The sequence below is a fragment of the Chelonia mydas genome, chromosome 1 (assembly GCF_015237465.2).
Source record: "Chelonia mydas isolate rCheMyd1 chromosome 1, rCheMyd1.pri.v2, whole genome shotgun sequence".
Classification (NCBI taxonomy): domain Eukaryota; kingdom Metazoa; phylum Chordata; order Testudines; family Cheloniidae; genus Chelonia; species Chelonia mydas.
Genome location: NC_057849.1, coordinates 91,741,109 through 91,761,098, shown reverse-complemented (window position 1 = coordinate 91,761,098; position 19,990 = coordinate 91,741,109). Strand labels below are relative to the sequence as shown.

General features: G+C 41.0%; 2 long non-coding RNA genes across 4 annotated transcripts in view; one reads left to right on the top strand and one right to left on the bottom strand.

Moving 5' to 3' along the window:
• LOC122463638 overlaps window positions 1-7,038 on the bottom strand; it is a 53,812-nt gene extending 46,774 nt beyond the window's left edge. Inside the window, exons 1-2 of one of the 2 annotated variants that reach the window (XR_006287189.1) lie at window positions 6,551-7,038; window positions 6,191-6,287 (exon numbers count right to left, since the gene is read on the bottom strand). This is a non-coding gene — a long non-coding RNA (uncharacterized LOC122463638). The remainder of the gene's footprint in view (window positions 1-6,190; window positions 6,288-6,550) is intronic. The other variant, XR_006287194.1, reaches the window with a different exon arrangement.
• Window positions 1,366-16,851, top strand: LOC122463639. Of its 2 annotated transcripts, none has more exons than XR_006287196.1 (2): window positions 1,366-1,696; window positions 16,620-16,851. It is a non-coding gene; the product is annotated as an uncharacterized LOC122463639 (long non-coding RNA). The 2 variants fall into 2 exon arrangements; XR_006287197.1 differs by lacking the exon at window positions 1,366-1,696 and adding an exon at window positions 13,798-13,944.
• The last annotated feature ends 3,139 nt before the right edge of the window (window positions 16,852-19,990 follow it).

The following is a 19,990-nucleotide window of genomic DNA, read 5'->3' as shown; positions in this document are numbered from 1 at the left end:
TGAGGCTAGTTAGCTCAGTTTCCAGGCTGATTAATGAATACAGCTGAGATCCAGCAGAACCACCTGATTGGCCAGCCTGCCTGATTGGTTGAAGGTAGACAGCCAGCCTGCTTTTAAGTTCAACAGCAGGCAACTATCTGTTCAATGTTTATGCCTGCAGCTGTGATCGTGCCTGTACCAGGCTTGCCTCCTGTCCCTGACTTTGACCTTTGACTTGACACCTGGTTCCTGATGCTAGCTCTGACCACTAGACTTGAACACCCACGCCCCAGTCACTGATATTACCTGGGCTTTCTCATTTGTAAAATGAGGATAATTATATTTAAATCTATTATAACTTAAATATCTCTGCATAAGTGCAAGACATTGCTATGGACAGTCAGTGGCAAATGAAAAGATCATAGAATATCAGGGTTGGAAGGGACCTCATGAGGTCATCTAGTCCAACCCTCTGCTCAAAGCAGGGCCAATCCTCAATTTTTGCCCCAGATCCCTAAATGGCCCCCCAAGGATTGAACTCACAAACCTGGGTTTAAGCAGGCCAATACTCAAACCACTGAGCTATCCCTCCCTCCCACCCAAAAGAATTGCAGAATTCTGGCTGCTCAGCTTGTGCTCACTTCTCTAGCACACAAGCTATATGACAGCGACACCTGCTAAACCTTTGTTTTGTTTGAAGGATGCTGAAAGCCACTGCAAGTTTAGGAGGATCTAAAGAGGCTTCATCCCTAAAAACACACAAATCAAAATGTAACTGCTCATAACTTCAAAACTTAGCTGGCTAGTTTGCTGAGTACTTGCCTTTTTCATTAGCTCACAATGAAAGCTATAAAACAAGCTAAGTCAGAACAAATTAAATAAGTTGCTGAGTTATGGCTGTGCAAAAATTTTGATTGGAACATATGGGAGAACAAGGATTTTAAAATTCTAGCCAAATGTAATTTGTTTACCAAAGTTAAGGATCTATACTGGAAGAGCAATTCAACCTAAACTGTAGAAAATAATACAATGTTAAGGAAAAACTTTGAAAGGAAATTGTGAGTGTAACAGTGCCTTCCTCGGCCTCTCCACAGACTCAGTCAGAGAGCTCTCCAAAGTACATGCACCAGTGTCCTTTTATTGTTCGTGTCTGTCCCCACCACCTACTGTTTACATATCTTACAGACCAACACCCTGGGAGACTGCTAGCTTCTCCTACTAGCTAGGATCTAGAGCCTCTTGCTCCTTCCTTTCCCATCTCTCCTCTCTTGCTTCCTCCCAGCCAGCTTTTTATATCGGGGTGGTTGCTCAGGCCCAGAGGTATAGCCGCTCAGGTGATTAGGGCGTGGCCTCCCCAGCCAGCCCTAACAGACTCCCTTTTTAACTGGAGCTGGGCTAACAGGAACTTGGCTTAGATCTCCTAGCCAGCACCCTATTGCAGTGCCTCTTATTGCAGAGGTGGTGAGTGTTGTGTATTTAGGTGTCATAGTAATTGAATTCTGTTGTTGCTATGGCAACTGAGTTATATTATTAGGGAATAGCCCAGCCAGTTTTGGCTGGTTGCTGATTAGTTCAGTGTATGGCAATAAATGGCTGCTTTTCAAGATTTACAGCTCTCTGCATCTCAAGTGATTTCTTCCTAAAACTGCTGCCCTCAGGGATACAACAACATGGTGATGAGGATGGGATTCTTGTGCTGTCCCAGCAACAGAAGAAGGTAGAAGTCAAGGTTAAAAATACAATAAAATAAAATAAAACCTTTTTGCTGTTGGAAAGGGGTGTGTCATAAATATAAAGGGAAGGGTAAACCCCTTTAAAATCCCTCCTGGCCAGAGGAAAAATCCTCTCACCTGTAGGTTAAGAAGCTAAAGGTAACCTCACTGCACCTGACCAAAATGACCAATGAGGAGACAAGATACTTTCAAAAGCTGGGAGGAAGGAGAGAAATAAAGGGTCTGTGTGTCTGTTGGTATGCTGCTTTTGCTGGGGACAGAACAGGAATGGAGTCTTAGAATTTTAGTAAGTAATCTAGCTAGGTATGTGTTAGATTATGATTTTTTTAAATGGCTGAGAAAAGAGCTGTGCTGAATAGAATGACTATTCCTGTCTGTGTGTCTTTTTTGTAACTTAAGGTTTTGCCTAGAGGGATTCTCTATGTTTTGAATCTAATTACCCTGTAAGGTATCTACCATCCTGATTTTACAGAGGTGATTCCTTTACTTCTATTAAAAGTCTTCTTGTAAGAAAACGGAATGCTTTTTCATTGTTCTCAGATCCAAGGGTTTGGGTCTGTGGTCACCTACGCAAATTGGTGAGGATTTTTACCAAACCTTTCCCAGGAAGTGGGGTGCAAGGGTTGGGAGGATTTTTGGGGGAAAGACATGTCCAAACTCCGTTTTTTCAGGAACCCAGATAAAGTTTGATGGTGGCAGTGGAAATCCAAGGGCAAAGGGTAAAATTAATTTGTACCTTTGGGAAGTTTTAACCTAAGCTGGTAAAAGTAAGCTTAGGAGGTTTTCATGCAGGTCCCCACATCTGTACCCTAGAGTTCAGAGTGGGGAACGAACCTTGACAGGGTGAGAACTGGCTTGTTTGCACTGATGATGCAAACTGAAACTAAAACCATGGCTACACTTACGGGACCGCTGGAACCTTTTGAGGAGCTTACAGTGCAATGGCACGTATATTCTGAGCATTTTGAACTTTTTGTTATTGCAAATGACATTGCAGAAGAGAAGAAGGTGCCAATATTCTTAAGTGTTGTAGGGGCTAAGACCTACTCCCTGCTACACGGCTTACTACACCCTGTTAAGCCAGAGACCAAATCTTACAGTGACATTGTGGAAATCCTGGAGTCCAATTTTTCTTCAAAACCACTGATAATTGCTGAAAGATATAGGTTCCACAAAAGAGACCAAAAAGAAGATATAACAGTTGTACAATCCGTAGCAACTTTGAAAAAGCTTGCAGAACACTGTGAATTTAAGATGTTAAATGACGCCCTATGTGACAGGTTAGTGTGTGGCCTGCACAATGAAGCTATAAGGAAGTGCCTATTGACAGAGTCTCAGCTTACCTTTCAGTAGGCCGTTGATATTGCGGTCTCCATGGAACTGGCTACAAAGGAGGCACAATACACTGGTGCATCCCCTAGGGTGCATAAGGTGTCACAAGAACCTATCCACAAGATTGTACAGAGTCAGGAATGTTACCGCTGTGGTAAGCCGGGTCACCAGGCATCAGAATGCTGGTGTAAGGACCTGGTGTGTCGACACTGTGGCAAAAAGGGACAAATTGAGTGTGCCTGTAAACAATCTGGAGGATCAAAAAGGAAAATCTGCATACCCTAGAGCAGACCCAGGATGATCAAGGTGACATCTCGTCAGAAGAAGAAGAGCCACTCCACGTTTTGTCTTTGGCAGTGGGCTCACATGAATACTGGGTAACCCTGTTGTTGGACGGAAAATCTGTACTCATGGAGCTGGACACAGGTGCAGCCATCTCACTGGTCTCAGAGTCTGTGTATAAAGAAAAGCTACAGCATCTTCTGCTTCAGGCAACAAAAACAGTTCTGAAGATGTACACAGGAAAAGCCTTGCCCATGTTGGGCACTACTGGTGTTAACGTGGAGTTCAATGGACAGGCTGCAAAACTGCCACTGTTTGTGGTGAAAGGCAATTACCCAGCCTTAATGGACAGGTCTTCACTGAGGAAGATTCAGCTGAACTGGGCAGAAGTGCACCAAATGACTAAAGATGAACCCAGTCTGACCACTGTACTATGGAAACATGCTGCTGTTTTTGGAGAGGATCTGGGAAGTATGAATGGAATCACCATGACATTGAACATTAAACCTGGCAGTCAACCAAAATATCTGAAAACTAGAACTGTGCCATATGTCATCAGGCCAAAGGTTGAAGCAGACCTGGAGCACCTGGTCACAAATGGAGTCCTAATACCAGTTATCCATAGCCCATGGGCAACTCCAATCATTCCAAGAATGAAGAAAGATGGCTTCCTCCGGATTTGCAGAGATTTTAAAGTAACTGTCAACCCAGTGTTGTGTGCAAACAATACCTGCTTCACCACATCGAAGACCTCTTCACAGGCCTGGCTGGGTTCAGTAAGATTGATCTGAGTCAAGCGTATTTACAGCTGCATGTTGATAAGTCCCAAGAGCTGTTGACTATTTTGACGTATAAAGGGCTTTATTGATACTGTCTCCTATCCTTCAGAATAACGTCTGCTCCTGCCTTGTTCCAGAGGGCTATGGACAAGATCTTGTGTGGCTTGTAAGGAGTCCAGTGCTATCTGGATGACATCCTGGTGACTGGAAGGAATGAGGAGGATCACCTAAAGAATTTAGAGGCTACCCTACAAAGACTGGAAGAGTATGGCCTACGAGTCCGCAAAGACAAGTGTGAATTCTTCCAGCACTCTGTTGACTATTTGGGACACATCACTGATGCTACGGGTCTTCGTAAGGCCCCTGCAAAAGTTAAGGCTATTGTGGAGGCTTCACCTCCTCAAAATGTTAGCCAGCTTCACTCATTTCTAGGACTATTGAACTATTATGGAAAGTTCATCTTGCAGTTAGCCACACTGTTAAAAACACTTCAGAAACTCCTGGGGCAGAACAAGGCCTGGAAGTAGATGGAAGCCTGTGATGTTGCATTTAACAAAGCTAAGGGTGCATTGCTAAATTTGGGTGTTCTGGCACACTTTGATCCATCCTTATCTCTACAGTTGGCCTGTGATGCCTCCCCTTGTGGAGTGGGAGTGGTCATGTCACACACTATGCCTTTGGGAGAAGAAAGACCTATTGCTTTTGCTTCATGCACCCTAAAGAAAGCAGAAACTAACTATGTCTAAATCGAATGTGAGGCATTGGGAATCATTTTCGGACTTCGGAAGTTTCATCAGTACCCATTCAGACAGAAGTTTACACTTCTCACAGACCATCGACTTCTGACTTCAATTTTTGGACCACACACAGGCATTCCCCCATTAGCTGCTAGTCATATGCAATGATGGGCATTGTTGCTTTTCGCACACACATATGAAATCCAGTATCAGAAATCCACTCCGCACAGCAATGCAGATGGTCTCTCAAGGCAAATGTCGAGATATTGCCCAGAAGGAAATCTTTTACTTTGAACAGGTAGAGAATATACCCATCACCTCTACTCAGGTATGGAAGGCAACGTGCATTGACCCAGTATTATCCCAAGTTATGGACCTGGTGATGCATGGAACATCTGTTACCTACATGTCCCACAGAATGGAGTTATCGGTCATTCTGGTTGTTTGTTGTGGGGAAGACTTGTCAGTATCCCACCACCACTGAGATCAGAGAAGTTAGAACAGCTACATTCTGGTCACTGTGAAATAGTGCGCATGAAGAAAATTGCACAAAGTTATTTTTGGTGGCTGGGATTGGACAGTGCTATTGAAGAGAAGGTAAGAGCTTGTAAGTCATGTCAGGGTATGAGGAATGCACCCCAGTTAGCACCCCTACACCCATCAGACTGACCTGAAAACCCATGGCAGTGTATTCACATTTACTTCACTGGCCTACTGGAAGTATGTTCTTGGTGGTGGTAGATGTCCATTCTAAATGGCCAGAAGTCTCTATAATGCAGTCCACTACTGCAGAGAGTATTATCCAAAACCGATGGGGACTCTTTCATCATTTTGGTCTGCCAGAACAACTTGGGAGTGATAACGGCTCACACTTCATTTCTCAGGAGTTTGGAAATTTTATGAAGGCAAATGGAATACACCACATCACTTCAGCACCATATCATCCATCCACCAATGGATTAGCTGAAAGATTTGAGCAGACAATGAAACAAGCTTTGAAACTGGCAATGGGACAATTATCCATTCAAAAGAGTCTGGACACCTTCTTACTATCCTACAGAAACACACCTAATGCTATGGTCAAGGCATCCCTGGCCCTTCTAATGATGGGACGACAGCTGCATACTTGCTTTGATCTGCTGAAACCTTCTGAACCCCGACAAATTGTGCAACGTCAGCAGCAACATCAAGTCATAAGGCGTGCACCCAGAGCAAAAGACCGAACCTTTAGCTCGGGACAGCCAGTTTTGGCTCAGACTTATGCTTCTGGAGCTAAATGGGTCCCTGCCACTGTCATTGCTCAAACAGGACCTGTTTTCTACATTGTCTGGACTGCCGAGGATCTCACCTGGAAGCGACATGTAGCTCAGCTGTTGCCAGGTCATACCAGTCCCCAGGATACATCTTCAGTTGAGTTGCCTGAATTCACCACTTCCGGTGAGACACTGAATCAAGAGACAACAACTCATAAATTGTTTGCCTTCTATAACACTGATAGAGATATACACAGCTGTTCCCCCTCCCCAGCTATTAATACATATTCTGGGTTAATTAATAAGTAAAACATGATTTTATTAACTACAAAAGTAGGATTTAAGTGGTTCCAAGTAGTAACATATAGAACAAAGTAAATTACCAAACAAAATAAAATAAAACACGCAAGTCTAAACCTAATACAGTAAGAAAGTGATTACAGAAGAAATCTCACCCTCAGAGATGTTCCAGTAAGCATCTTTTACAGACTAGTCTCCTTCTAGTCTGGGTCCAGCAATCACTCACACCTCTGTGGTTACTGTCCTTTGTTCCAGTTTCTTTCAGGTATCCTTTGCGGGTGGAGAGGCTATCTCTTGAGCCAGCTGAAGACAAAATGGAGGGGCTTAAATAGACTTTCTCTTGTGGGTGGTCACCCTCCCTCCCCCTGTGTAGAATCCCAGCTACAAGATGGAGTTTTGGAGTCACATGGGCAAGTCACATGTCCATGCATGACTTAGAATTTTACAGGTCACAGCCATTTTTCACATGCTACCTTGAACGTCCTCAGGTAGACTTCTTAGGTGGATTGGAGTCTTCAAAGATCCATTGTCCGTTAAGTGTTTCTTGATTGGGCACTTAACTTGAAAATTCCTTTCTAAAGAAGCTGAGCAAATGACTTACTAAGGCTACTTAAAATCAAACAAGTACACAGTCAATATTCATAACTTTGAATACAAAAATGATACATGCATACAAATAGGATGAATATATTCAGTACAACATAACCTTTGCAGAGATATGGTACATGGCATATGTAGCATAAAACATATTCCAGTTATGTCATATTTACATTCATAAGCATATTTCCATAAAGCATTATGGGGTGCACCGTTACACTGAAGTACACTGACTGTTACCTGCAAAGCAAGGTTTGGATTGGCAGAGTCCTGAAGAGTTTGTTAGCAAAGCCGATGGTATGCCAGGGAGCTGACACACAATGTAGTAGCAGCAAAGCTTACTCCTGCTGAGGCAGAGCAGTAACACAATGGCTCACCGTTCTGGGTGTCCTGAGCAAGGCATCAGACAGGATGTCTGTCTTGGCTATGTTGCGTTACTTTTAAATGTTTTACTGACCTTTTCAAACCACCACCACCATCATAAGGAAAAAAATGCAGTTTATTAAACACCGCTGCATCCCTTTGGAAATACCTTAATTGGCCTCTTTACTCTTCTACTGCTGTGACAGCTAATAGACTAGACACAGCTCTTACTCTTCTGTGACTTTTGTAATCTTTCCTGAATGATGCCTTTCCAGTTCAGATAGAAATGTCATCACCCCTGTCTATAATGTCAGTATGCTAATTCCCACCTGTATTTAAACTCTTATAACTGAACAATACATAGACTACATTTTGTTATTCTTGCATGTTTTCATTTTTATAATGGGTGTGTCACATCATTGCTAACTCTGCTTATTGTAAGTGTTAATATAGACTGCAATCATTCCCCTGATACCCTGCATCTGGATTTGCAAGAAGTGATTGATTGATATGCTCTAAGTGTTGGCCTTTCAATTATTGGAAAAAGTATTTAATTGAATGCCTCAGCATTGGTTATATCCGTTCTTATCCCAGTTATTGGTTAACTAATTCTGTTCACAAACAGGGAAAAGGAGCTCTTAATGGAATTGTATTGTGCATGTCCCTCCAGTAGACCACAGACACTTGTTTTCACAGTCTATATCCCAACATTAACTTCGGAAGTAAATGTAGTGGAATGTTTATGTGCTGAATACGGAGCTGTTTTGTAGTAATTTGTTAATAGTGTATGTTGGTCTGGCTCTGGTTGAGGGTTTTCTTATACAAATAATTTTGGTTTAAGTGTCTCTCACAAAAAGACTGTCTGCAAACTATCAGGCAGGAAGGAGATATCTCAAGATGGTCACCTACCAGCTTCCACTTGTGACAACGAGCTTGTGTTAATTTAAGTTATAGCTTGTGTTGCCCCGGACTTGAGTGCCGCCCTCAATCAAAGACCTTTAACTGTAATGTGGTATGCTGGCCTGTCACTGAGTATGAGCTACAGCTTGAGTTAACACAACTCATCAGCCGTCAACACAACAGCTCTGTTTTTAAGCCAATTGCTCTTTGCAGCTTTATTATTTATTTCAGTGATCTTGACTAACTTGAGTTAACTGCAGTGAAGACATAGCCAATGCCAGAACTAATAGCACTGATGACTCTGGCTTGATCTCAGCTGAGCCTATGGACCTGGGCAAAAGCTTCCCAACACTTGTAGAAGCCTCCTGCAGAGAAAAGGTAACCCTGTAAGCTTTAAAGGACACTCTTTAAGGAACGTAGGGTGGAAACTAGATTGAAAAGATACAGGAACCATTATGGGGTAAGAGGACTTTACGTACGATACACATGCATGTAGGCTGTTTGTTTTACATTCTTTTATTTTTTTCCTCCTTCAATGCTTTGTTTCAACTACTAAGTGAAGATACTGGCTTCACTTAGATCTGTGGCCCACTGGTCACAGATCCCAAAGGGAGGAAATGGAGGTGTCAGAAACTCAGTCAGAAGTGTAAAGTGATGAGGGGTTTGTTTAAGGTATTGCAACCAGGCCCCCATATATAAATAAATATTTGATTCTACTGCAAGACAGGTAAGGTCACAAGGCCTAACAACTGAGGAGGTACACTCAGAGAGATCAGAACAGGGACTGTGACAGTTTCCTTAAAGCCTGCTCAGATGCAACTTATTTTGTCCAGATTAAAAAAAAACAAAAAAGAATTATGAAGACAAATGCAAGGTGTCGAGGTTCCTTCCCCACTCTGAACTCCTAGGGTACAGATGTGGGGACCTGCATGAAAAACCCCCTAAGCTTATTTTTACCAACTTAGGTTAAAACTTCCCCAAGGCACAAACTATTTTTCCTTTTGTCCCTGGACTTTATTGCTGCTACCACCAAGCGTCTAACAAATATAACAGGGAAAGAGCCCACTTGGAAACGTCTTTCCCCCCAAAATCCCCCCAAGCCCTACACCCCCTTTCCCGGGGAAGGCTTGATAAAAATCATCACCAATTTGCATAGGTGAACATAGACCCAAACCCTTGGAACTTAAGAACAAGGAAAAAGCAATCAGGTTCTTAAAAGAAGAATTTTAATTAAAGAAAAAGTAAAAGAATCACCTCTGTAAAACCAGGATGGTAAATAACTTACAGGGTAATCAGATTCAAAACATAGAGAATCCCCCTAGGCAAAACCTTAAGTTACAAGAAGACAAAAAACAGGAATATACCTTCCATTCAGCACAACTTATTTTATCAGCCATTTAAACACAACAGAATCTAGCACATATCTAGATTGCTTACTGATTTTTTACAGAAGTTCTGACCTGCATTCCTGCTCTGGTCCCGGCAAAAACGTCACAGACAGAGAGAACCCTTTGTTCCCCCCCTCCAGCTTTGAAAGTGCCTTGTCTCCTCATTGGTCATTTTGGTCAGGTGCCAGTGAGGTTGTCTTAGCTTCTTAATCCTTTACTGGTGAAAGGGTTTTTTCCTCTGGCCAGGAGGGATTTAAAGGTGTTTACCCTTCCCTTTATATTTATGACACAAGGGATTCCTTTTGTTTATGTTTTGTTGCTTTTAATACCATCACCGTTCACAATTATTTAGTTTAGACTCCATTGGCCTTTTCTTTATAAATTGTAGGCCCCATCCTGCAGTGCTTATTCAGTCACATACTCAGCTATTCTCCTAATCAAGAATCAGATAGGGAGTGAAGAGGTTGGGAGAGATGACAGTCTGTTGCTACACAAGAGGTTTAGGGTCTAGTTAATTTGGACACTACTATGTATCTTCCCTTTCCAGCTGGCTTTTTCTTACATTAGTGTGTGTTATCAAGGGCCAAATTCTGATCACCTTAATTATGCTGAATAGTATCTCTTTCTGCAAATTGTCCCATGGAAATGAACCACACCAATTTATAGAGTGAGGCACTATTTACAGTGAAGAAGGGTGTCCAAATCTGGCCTGAAATAAGTTTCTCGTGGTAAAGCCATTCTTATTCTAGTTTGCATAATAAGTTACATGATTTACTTGTCGTTTGTAAATTCCGGCCTATCTACTTAATCTCTGTGGTATCTAAAGTATTTGCAATCCCTTATGCTGAACGAATTTAATGAATTCTTGCCAAGATTACTCAAACCAGAACTACTCTAAGTGTATGCTTCCTTTAAAATACTTTATATAGATAAACTACAGATGTTTTAAAGCCTATTCTACTTTTTTTTAGTAGTAAAGTTCACAATGTTTGTAGCTAACAGAATATGCAGAAATAAAATTCAAACCATATGGCCAAAAATGTAACTTTTCAATCAATAGCCTAGGATGTACCAGCCTCTCTGGAATGCACTGGTATGGTTAAGATCCATGGAGACGCTCAAGCTGGAGACCTCTTTACTATTAAAAAGAGGGGATTGTTAGCAGGGCATCATCAGTGAGAAGGGAGGGTGTTGAGGGTGAGATTTTTGTCTAATGGGATGATATGGTTGGGGGCACTGATTTGCATTTTGTCGGCTGAGGTGGTGGTTGGCGTGGGAGTGCTTCTTTTTGTAAGTATTTTTGTGGTTTTAGTTCATACCATTAGATATATTTTTTAAATCAATAGGACATAATTAAAACCATGGTTTTATGAAGTGCCAGTAAAGTCTGTATATTGCTGAAATAGACTCCCAAAGACTTACCTTAATCCTGTTCCTAGAACTTCTGGGAATCTCCCCTCCCCCAAAATTTTAGCTGAACTGATGTTACCTCAGACAGATTTCCAGAGCTAGAAGAAAACCACGGGGTCCTGGCATATGTATGTGAACAGTTGCCATCTTGGTTGACCCTGAGATAACAGACCCATATCCTCTGATCAGGCACAGATTGATATGTGTAATACATCAAGGCCAGAGGGTTACAGACTTCCTCTGGACAGAGGGTTTTAATTACAAGAAGTGGAGACCCACAGCAGTTAAAATCCCAGATAAGACTCGACTAACTTGGTCAACCCATCTGGGATCTCCAAAGCTCGAAGCATGAGTTTCTACAGCTTGACAAAAAAAGTCAGGCTCTCAAGCGAAGAGTAACACCTGCATCCTGCGTGGATGGGGTTCAGGGCAGGACACACTAACCCGTGAGTTATACATGCATTTTGTAAAACTACAGCCACTGAAAATCCTGCAATACTTTGCCTGTCTGTACTAAGGCAAAACTCTAAGGACTCCAGGATTCAATCCCCGATGAACAGTCTGAGGAGTCACAACTTGCACTCTAGCCTCTGCTTTCACTGTGCACCGGGTGTGACCATGTTCCCGTTGAGATCAAAGGCAGCCTTCCAACTGTATTAAAAGAGAGAAGTTTTCAGCCCGTCTCAGTAATATGTTTCAATCACTTATGTAAAATCATCCTCCTTCAATTATTTTATCATATAACTTCAAGCAATTAAGATTCAAAAGACACATTTTTCAATTTCTTGGGGTTTTCTGATTACCATGGAAACCACTGTATGCATCCGATGAAGTGAGCTGTAGCTCACGCTCTAATAAATTTGTTCGTCTCTAAGGTGCCACAAGTCCTCCTTTTTCTTTTTACAGATACAGACTAACACGGCTGCTGCTCTGAAATCTAACGAATTTCAGCAGATCTTAAGTTTCTATGGGACACAAACCACCACATTTGCTGATCTGCTTTTCTGTCTGTTTTGTACTAAGTACTGTTTTACTTCATGTCTGCTTTGGTGCATGTCAAAGCAGTGGATGAACATCAGCCTGTCCTGCAATGGGATAGATAATGTCTCATTTAAATTACACAGAATGAGAATTCGGAGAGAAGTTCCTCTGCTTCTCTTTAAAAGATTTGTTTCTGAAAATCTTGTCTGAATCCAGAGGAACTTCAATAAATGCACTAAAAGTTGCTTGCTTAGTACAATGTGTTACATCTATTTTTTTCTTTAAACTTGCACTGTACAAATTGATTGGAGACACTGCATTACAGAAATAAGTTACCTGACATGCAGAGATTTAATTGGGAATTTCTGTCTTTAAAGGCTTTGCAAGCTTCCTCCATTTGAAAAATGTGAACTATAATGTGAGAAGCAGTACTCTCAGATTACCTCCCACAGGTTGTTGAATAATCCATTTCATTGACCACAATGACTTACCAGCATCCCCTTTGTAATAGTAAGGTGGATATTGCTTACTGATGCGCGCACACACACTCTCTCTCTCTCTCTCTCTCCCCCTCATAGAGAGAGGGAAAGAGAGCATTTCATAGTTGATTTATTCTTCAGATATATGAAACTAAAGAGGTGCCCATCCCAAGCTCTGGGCACTCAGACATAATTTAACCAGGAACCACACAGTCTGCTCTCCTGAATATTAAATAAATGTATTATCTGATCTGCCTCCATATATGGACTTAAAAACCCCCCACAACCCATCGCTTTTAACAGACACCTTTGCATTAAATCCTCCTGATTCCCTCATACTGGGCCTTTTGTTCTTTAAATCATAATACTGTGGAGTGTGTGTCTGTGGCCATAAAGTTACTGTGGAAGCTCCAAGAGCCACTTTGCTTCAGGTAGGCATAATACAGCCCAGAACTCAAGGGAGGAGGGGGGGAGAATATGGTCACAGCACTACCGCTGTAGAGAAAGCAGCATGTGCTCCACTCTGCAGGTGCACCCTGCTTTGCTGGTTACTGTAAAGGGTGGCAGGGTGATGGTAGCAACCCATCCCTTTGGGGTGTGGGTTCTACTCTTGTGCAGGACTTCAGCTTCAGAAGCACAAGAGCTGTGATTATGCCCTCTCCCCTCAAATTATTACACCTTGCTCATCACCATCTTATCTGATCTTGAGCATAAGATCGCTTCTGAGGGATACGGTGCATAGTGGAACACACAGCTTGCGTTCCCATAACTCTTTCCTTCAGGGAAAACCCAGAATCCAGTGATGACATTTTAGTCTGAGAGCACATGTAATTCTGTGTGCAAGTTAATGATCAAAAGGTAAAGTAGGTGTCATTTGATTAGTAAAAAATTGACAGAATCATAATTTCAATGGTGTAACCCTCTGCAGCACGGAAGGGGAAGACTTGCTGCCCCCGTCCCCTGGATCTCAGCTCCAGGTCTTGCAGTGGGTGGAAATTTTGATAATAGTGTTCTCAGAAATGGGTTGATCTGGGTATCATTCAAAATCCCTTTCTCCCACGACCACAATGGTACCAAACATGACAAACCTAGAACAGTTATATAGACATGTATTCAAGAAAATGTTTTTAAAAACAAGAATTTTTTAAAATTATACTTTAAATTAGACATGCCAAATATGCAGCCCTCACGACGTTAAATTGTGGCCCTCCACTGACAGTACAGTGTTATCAGTTAATGCCAGAACATGATACCCAATAGTTTTTTTTAATGTTACAGATTACCTTCATGTTGATTCACCACCTCCAGCAAAAAAGAAGCACTTCAGTGGCATTGATTATTGATTTTGTTTATTATGCCAAAAGATTGTAATGAGGCACCAGTTAAGACATCAGCATCTAGCCAGAAATTACTGAAATCCATCCACAAATGGTATGCATATATATATATATATATATATATATATATATATAATTACAATCCCAAAGTAATTTATAACATAATCCTGGTTAATACTTTGGTCTTGATCATTTTTAGGCATCAATCTGGAGACCAAGAGTTCTGACTAGTAGCTGAACCTTTGGGGAATATCACCACAGAGGAAATAATTAAATATAAAACATGGTGGCCCATTATATGCTTTAGAAAATACACTGATAAAGTGGATTTGGCAAAGTTGATGTGGAAATACATTGAACATCAGGTAAAAGTTGAAGATGCTGGGACGAATACTAGATGTGGGCAAGACTTGCCTTATAAAAGCTCCTATGGTATGTGTTTTGGGAACACCATGCTACCAAGGAGACTTAAAAACAAAAACAAAAAACCTCACCCATTAATGTCCGGGAGAATTCAAAAACAATTTAGAAATCCAGAATTTGGGCATCAGTTTTACCTTTACCTTGGGCCTCCAAAAAGCAATAGGATCCTAGGCCTGGTCAAAAACCAGGACGTTACTTTCATGAAAATTTCATCCTTTTTTGGATGACATTTCAATGAAAAATTGTGGTTTTTTTTCAAACTAATATCTGATTGAAAAACAGGACAAATATGCATCAATTGTTTTACAACCAAAATTGTGAATTTTGAACTTTTAAAAAAACCAGATACATGTAATCACGCTACAATTAGTATGATGTTACAGCCTGTTCTTCACCAAAACCCATGATCTGAACAGCCTTTATCTTTGATGGGTTGGGTTCAAAAATCCAAACTGGTATCCAGATTCAAGTGTTGCAATTTGCGCCTGTCTCTACACTGAGTCAAACCTGAACCCCAGTTTGGAACAGACCAAAACAATTTGTATCTTGTATAAATTCAAATGAAAACACCTTAGGTACATCATTACCTTTAATAAACATATAACATAAGGCTAAACCTGGCACTGTTGTTTTAAGGCATTGGCATTATTTATAATCCTGCAACTGTGCAATTGGCAAAAATATAATCCCTAAATTTCCAGACTGGAAAATATTGCATGTCTCTAGGATTGCATTCCATTAAGAAGGATTTACTATACATAGGTAGCTCCCAGATGTATCCTGTTAATTTCCCATATATCAGTGGGAGAACAGAGTCCTCTACATCATGAGTCACCCCTGACAACATTAATTTATCCCCACTGAAAATAATGCCCATCACTGAATCAGTGCAAAAGTTTCACTTGCAAGAATATTCAAGAACACATCATGAATATTGTGTCACTTAGAACCTGAGTAAATGGAAAGCTATCCATTACCATGGGAGTATGGAAAAGGAAAACTATGGTGTTGCCATGGATAGATAAGACTAATATGAGGTAAAGATCAGAGCAAAAGAGGACTCACTGATCCTGAAGTTGTCTGCCATTTTCAAACTGTGTGTATGTGTATACAAGCAGCCCTTTAGTGCAATTCAATACCTAGTATTTTACCTAAACAGTTAATTTAATTTGGTACAGTCTTCTTAAAATACCTGATTTTCTGGTATTGGTCATAGGCATCTGCTGAGAACTGAGCTCCAAGGAGGAGAAAATAAAAAGAGGACTGGCCATAGTTATTAGGGGTATGGACACTGAAGCTGTATTGTGCTCAAATTAAGCTCTTTGACTGACTGCTGATGAGCATGGTAGCAGCAAACAGCAGCTATGATAGACCTAAAGAGCCACATTCTACTCCCAGTTCTATTGTTGTAAATCTAAAGTCATCCTGAAGCAAATCTATTTACTCAAGCTTTGCACAGAAAGTTGAGGAGCAGGGGAAGATTGCAGCTTAAGAGAATCTTTACTGTTAGTAATAACAAACAAAAAAGGACAGAATCCATCAGGACTTTCAGATTCTAGAGTAAACTTGCATGACTGGGAGTTAAAAAGACGCACACAAAACGCCCAATAACAGATATTTTTACTTGAAACCTGAGCAAAACTGATCTGAAACACTGACACAATAAACATGAAACCTGAAAATGCAATTTTAAAATCACTTTTCAGACTAGAAATATGCTTCAGTTCTCATAATACCTCAGTGAGAAGGACAGTTATTTCCCCCTTTTTACAAATGGGGAAACTGAGACGCAGCAAAGTCTAGGTTATTTAATGAGCCAGTGGCAGAATGCAGACAAGACATCAGGAGTCCTGCTTCAGTCTTGTGCTCTAACATCAATATTATACCTCCATGTAAAAAAAAAAAAGTTTTTTCAAATGTTTTCATATCTGTAACAAGGTGTGAATTAATTTTAAATGTTGGGCAAGGGTTTGTGTCAGTTCTTACTGAAAAAAATGACTAGGTACACACACAGTGATAACACTCTGGAAGGGAGAGTTGAACAATTTGAGAACCAGGTGATCTATTAAGATGTGTCATGGGCTTCAGGCTGATGGGAAACCTCCTGGTACTCTTATATTTATGCGACAATTTATAAAGAGAACTCCCCTGAGTAAGCATACACTTAAAAGAAAATTCAATCTGTGCTGGCAAATGCTTCCACATGCCAATGGCAAAGTTAGGTGGTGAGGGATACTCAAGTGAAATCTTTACTGGCATCCTAATCAATGCTGGGGACATGAAAGGATTTTAAGGGCAGTCAGAAGTGAGAGAAATCATCTGAGTGAAATATTTTCTTCTTTCCAGATCTTAACCCTGTGACACAAACCTGGAGAAGAGACTTTAGAAAGATCAAGAAAGGCTTTATCAAAGAGGTAGCAGACCCTGAACTATTGCTCCCAGCTAAACTATATCTGTCTGTATGAAGAAGTGTATATTTTTGGGGATATAAAAAAACCCCTCAGATACTAACTTGATAAAATCAGAGGTGACTCCAATCAGGCTGTTAAAAGAGGGAAAATAAAATATTTTTTTGACATATGAAACCTCTCCATTTCTGGAGCGTGAAGTTTTCACCTCTTTTATTTTGGCCTTTAAAAGTAACTATGAGTGCAAATATTTTATCCTTGATAATGAAACAATATAGGTTAAGCTTGATGGATTTCACTCCAGTCTAGAGAGTTACTGTGTGCAATGGCATACTTTGACTAACCACAAAGTAGTTCAGATTGGTTGAGTTCATTTCAATTAGTGCTTCTTGCACCAAAAGAGTAGACGAAAGATGTAGAATTTGAGATGAGTTAGAATCATTTATTGGCATAGATACCACAACACTGTCTTTCCTCGTTTATAGTTAGATTTAATTGAGTCATTATTGAAATATTTTACATACAAGTCTAGTGCATTGCAGTGCCTCATTTTAGGTGCCCTGCCACCTAGTGGAATTCACAGCTCTGAGTTAGTTGCCCAGACCACCATACAATGCATGGGGAGAGTTAGGTGGCTAAAAGGGGGATTCACAGGAGTTAGCAAGCTGGATGGGGCTCTCCCTAAGCTAGCTGGTAGGAAATGAGAGGAGAGAGATGTGACCTATTCCTCCCTCTCAAAGGGAGTAAGGTGCCTAACTCCATGCCAGAGGGGATGACTCCTTCCACTTGGGATTCACAGCTGTGAACCCTCTTGGAGCAAGGGGCCTAAGCCAGGTCAGCCTTTCCTCAGGAAAAAGGAGGCAGAGGAGTTGGTAGTGATGGTGTCTCAACCTCCCCTTTTATGCCAATGCTATCATGAGAATAAGGATCCAGTAAGTTACTTAAAAAGGAAGTCATAGGCAAATGATAGGCAGTGCATCACTGGTGAATTTAATTACAAACATTTCTTTAAGGTGAGCTGGCAGGCCACATAGGAGGCCTTGGTGGGCCACATTTGGCCCACAAGCCACCTATTGAGTAACACTGGGTTAGAGCTTTCATTTAGGATGTGGGAGATCCATGGTCAAATCCCTCCTCTGCCTGATTAAGAGCAGGGACTTGAAAACCTAGGTCTCCCTCGTCCCATGTGATTAAGGCATTCACCTCGGTGGTCTGCATTCAAGTCCCTACTCTGAATCATTCAGAGGAGGGCTTTGAACCCAGGTCTTCTACATCCTGGGTGAGTGGTCTAACCACTGGGCTATTGTATATAAAGTGGAGTGGGGGAGGGTGTTACCTCTTCGGCTATGTTTTGTGCAGAGCTGGATCTGGTAGACATGCTCTTAGATTCTAAGTATGCCCCATTTTCCCTCACCTAAAGATATATACTTTTTATTACATAATCACACACTTTTTTATGGGAACTATTATGTCACAGTGCTTGAAGAGGTCAGCATGAGTTCAGACAGGAAGACACAGGAGGAGCTGATATACTAATGAGAAAAGATGAAGGGTCAAATTCTGTGAAGTCTTAAAACCAGTCCAACCCCACAGAAGTCAATGAGATCGCATAGCATTTAAGTCAATATAGAACTGGGCCCAATGTTTCCATACAAATATCTACAACAGAAAATAAAGGAAAAGAAGCACAAGATGTTCAGCCGAATATCTGGCTCTCAATAAGATTTCTCTGAAAGTAACAACTTTATAACTCTAGGGGCAGGTCTACACTTAAAAAGCTGCACCGGTGTAGCTGCACCACTGTAGCACTTTAGTCAAGATGCTACTATGCCGATGGGAGAGCTTCTCCTGTTGGCATAGTTAAAATCACCTCTGAGAGAGGTGGTAGCTATGTGGACAGGAGAAGTTCTCCCTGTCAACATAGCACTGTCTACACTGGGGCTTATGTCGGTATAACTGCATTGCTCATGGGTGTGGACTCTTCACATGTAGATGTAGCTATACCAATATAAGTTTGTAGTACAGACCTGGCCTCAGAAATCAGAGAATTTAAAGCAATCACAATAGCTAACATTGAGGCCAAAGAACGTATCACACCTAAAGCGGCGGGATGTTGTCCAGGCTTGCCAGAGGCAGGCTGCAGTGCTTTATGCCTGTGGTGGGGAAACAGGGCCAGAATCTGCTGCAAAAAGGTAGGTGATGGTCAACTGTGCAGCACTGACTGGGGGTGGATGGTAAGATACCAGCAATGGATGTGCTGGAGGGACCTGGATGGAAAAATGAGGGGGAGATGGTGGAAGACCCCGGGTAATTACGAATAATAGGGGGTTACCGACACTGCACATTTTTATCTGCCGGGTAGTCCCAGATATCTAATAATAAAGTTGCGGCCTGATTAAATCCATATCAAGTGTCTCCTGTCCTTCTTTCAGTATAGCTGGGTAATATCTCCAAAGTTTGAATGCTGAAAGTTATGCATCTCAATCCTGATTTTATATCGCTAGTAACCAAAAGAATCCGCACTTGTGTAAAGTTACCCATCTGAGTAAGTGCTGGTAGGATCAGAGGCAAAACTATTATTGTCTCCTTTTTTTGAACAGAAATAAACATTTCTTCCCACATACGAAAAACACAAAGAAAAATTTAAGAATAAATTACAGAACAAATGAGGGAAGAAGAAAAAAACGGATTTATCTCTGACCAATCTCGGACCATGAGGATTGTATGTATTGCACAAGTTGTGAAGACATATGCTAGCAGTGAAGAGCTTGATCTACAATTCAGTGAATCGCCTCTTATGTCATTCAAAAATGGTTTCCAGATCCCTATAAATTCATCTATTTTATTCTCTAATCCATAAATTTCCTTTAGATATGCATAGTAGCTATTTCTGTGAAATCTGCAGTTCACTCTGTCTTATCTCTGTTGTCTTGCCAGTACCTGAATTGATTTTTTTTCTCAGTGTAACGATTTCACCATTCCAAAAATACCTTTTAAATTTGAATATTAATGTAAATACATTAACATTGAGGATACACTTTAATATAAAGAAATATATTAATTTTTATCATGGAGATTGCAGCTCAGTTTGTCTGAAACTAAATACTGCATCCTCTCTAAAATCTTTAGTGACTAACATTTCTGGAAGGGATATGTGGAGCAAACATTAGTTATACATTTCCTAGTTTTCCAGCATTTGAACTCTCACATTCAGCAAGCCACAGAGAGCGCTGTGTAGTTGCAACCTGATTTCCGCTTTAATGATGAGTTTGTCTGGTCAAATTAGTATTTGAAAATGGGTGATATTTT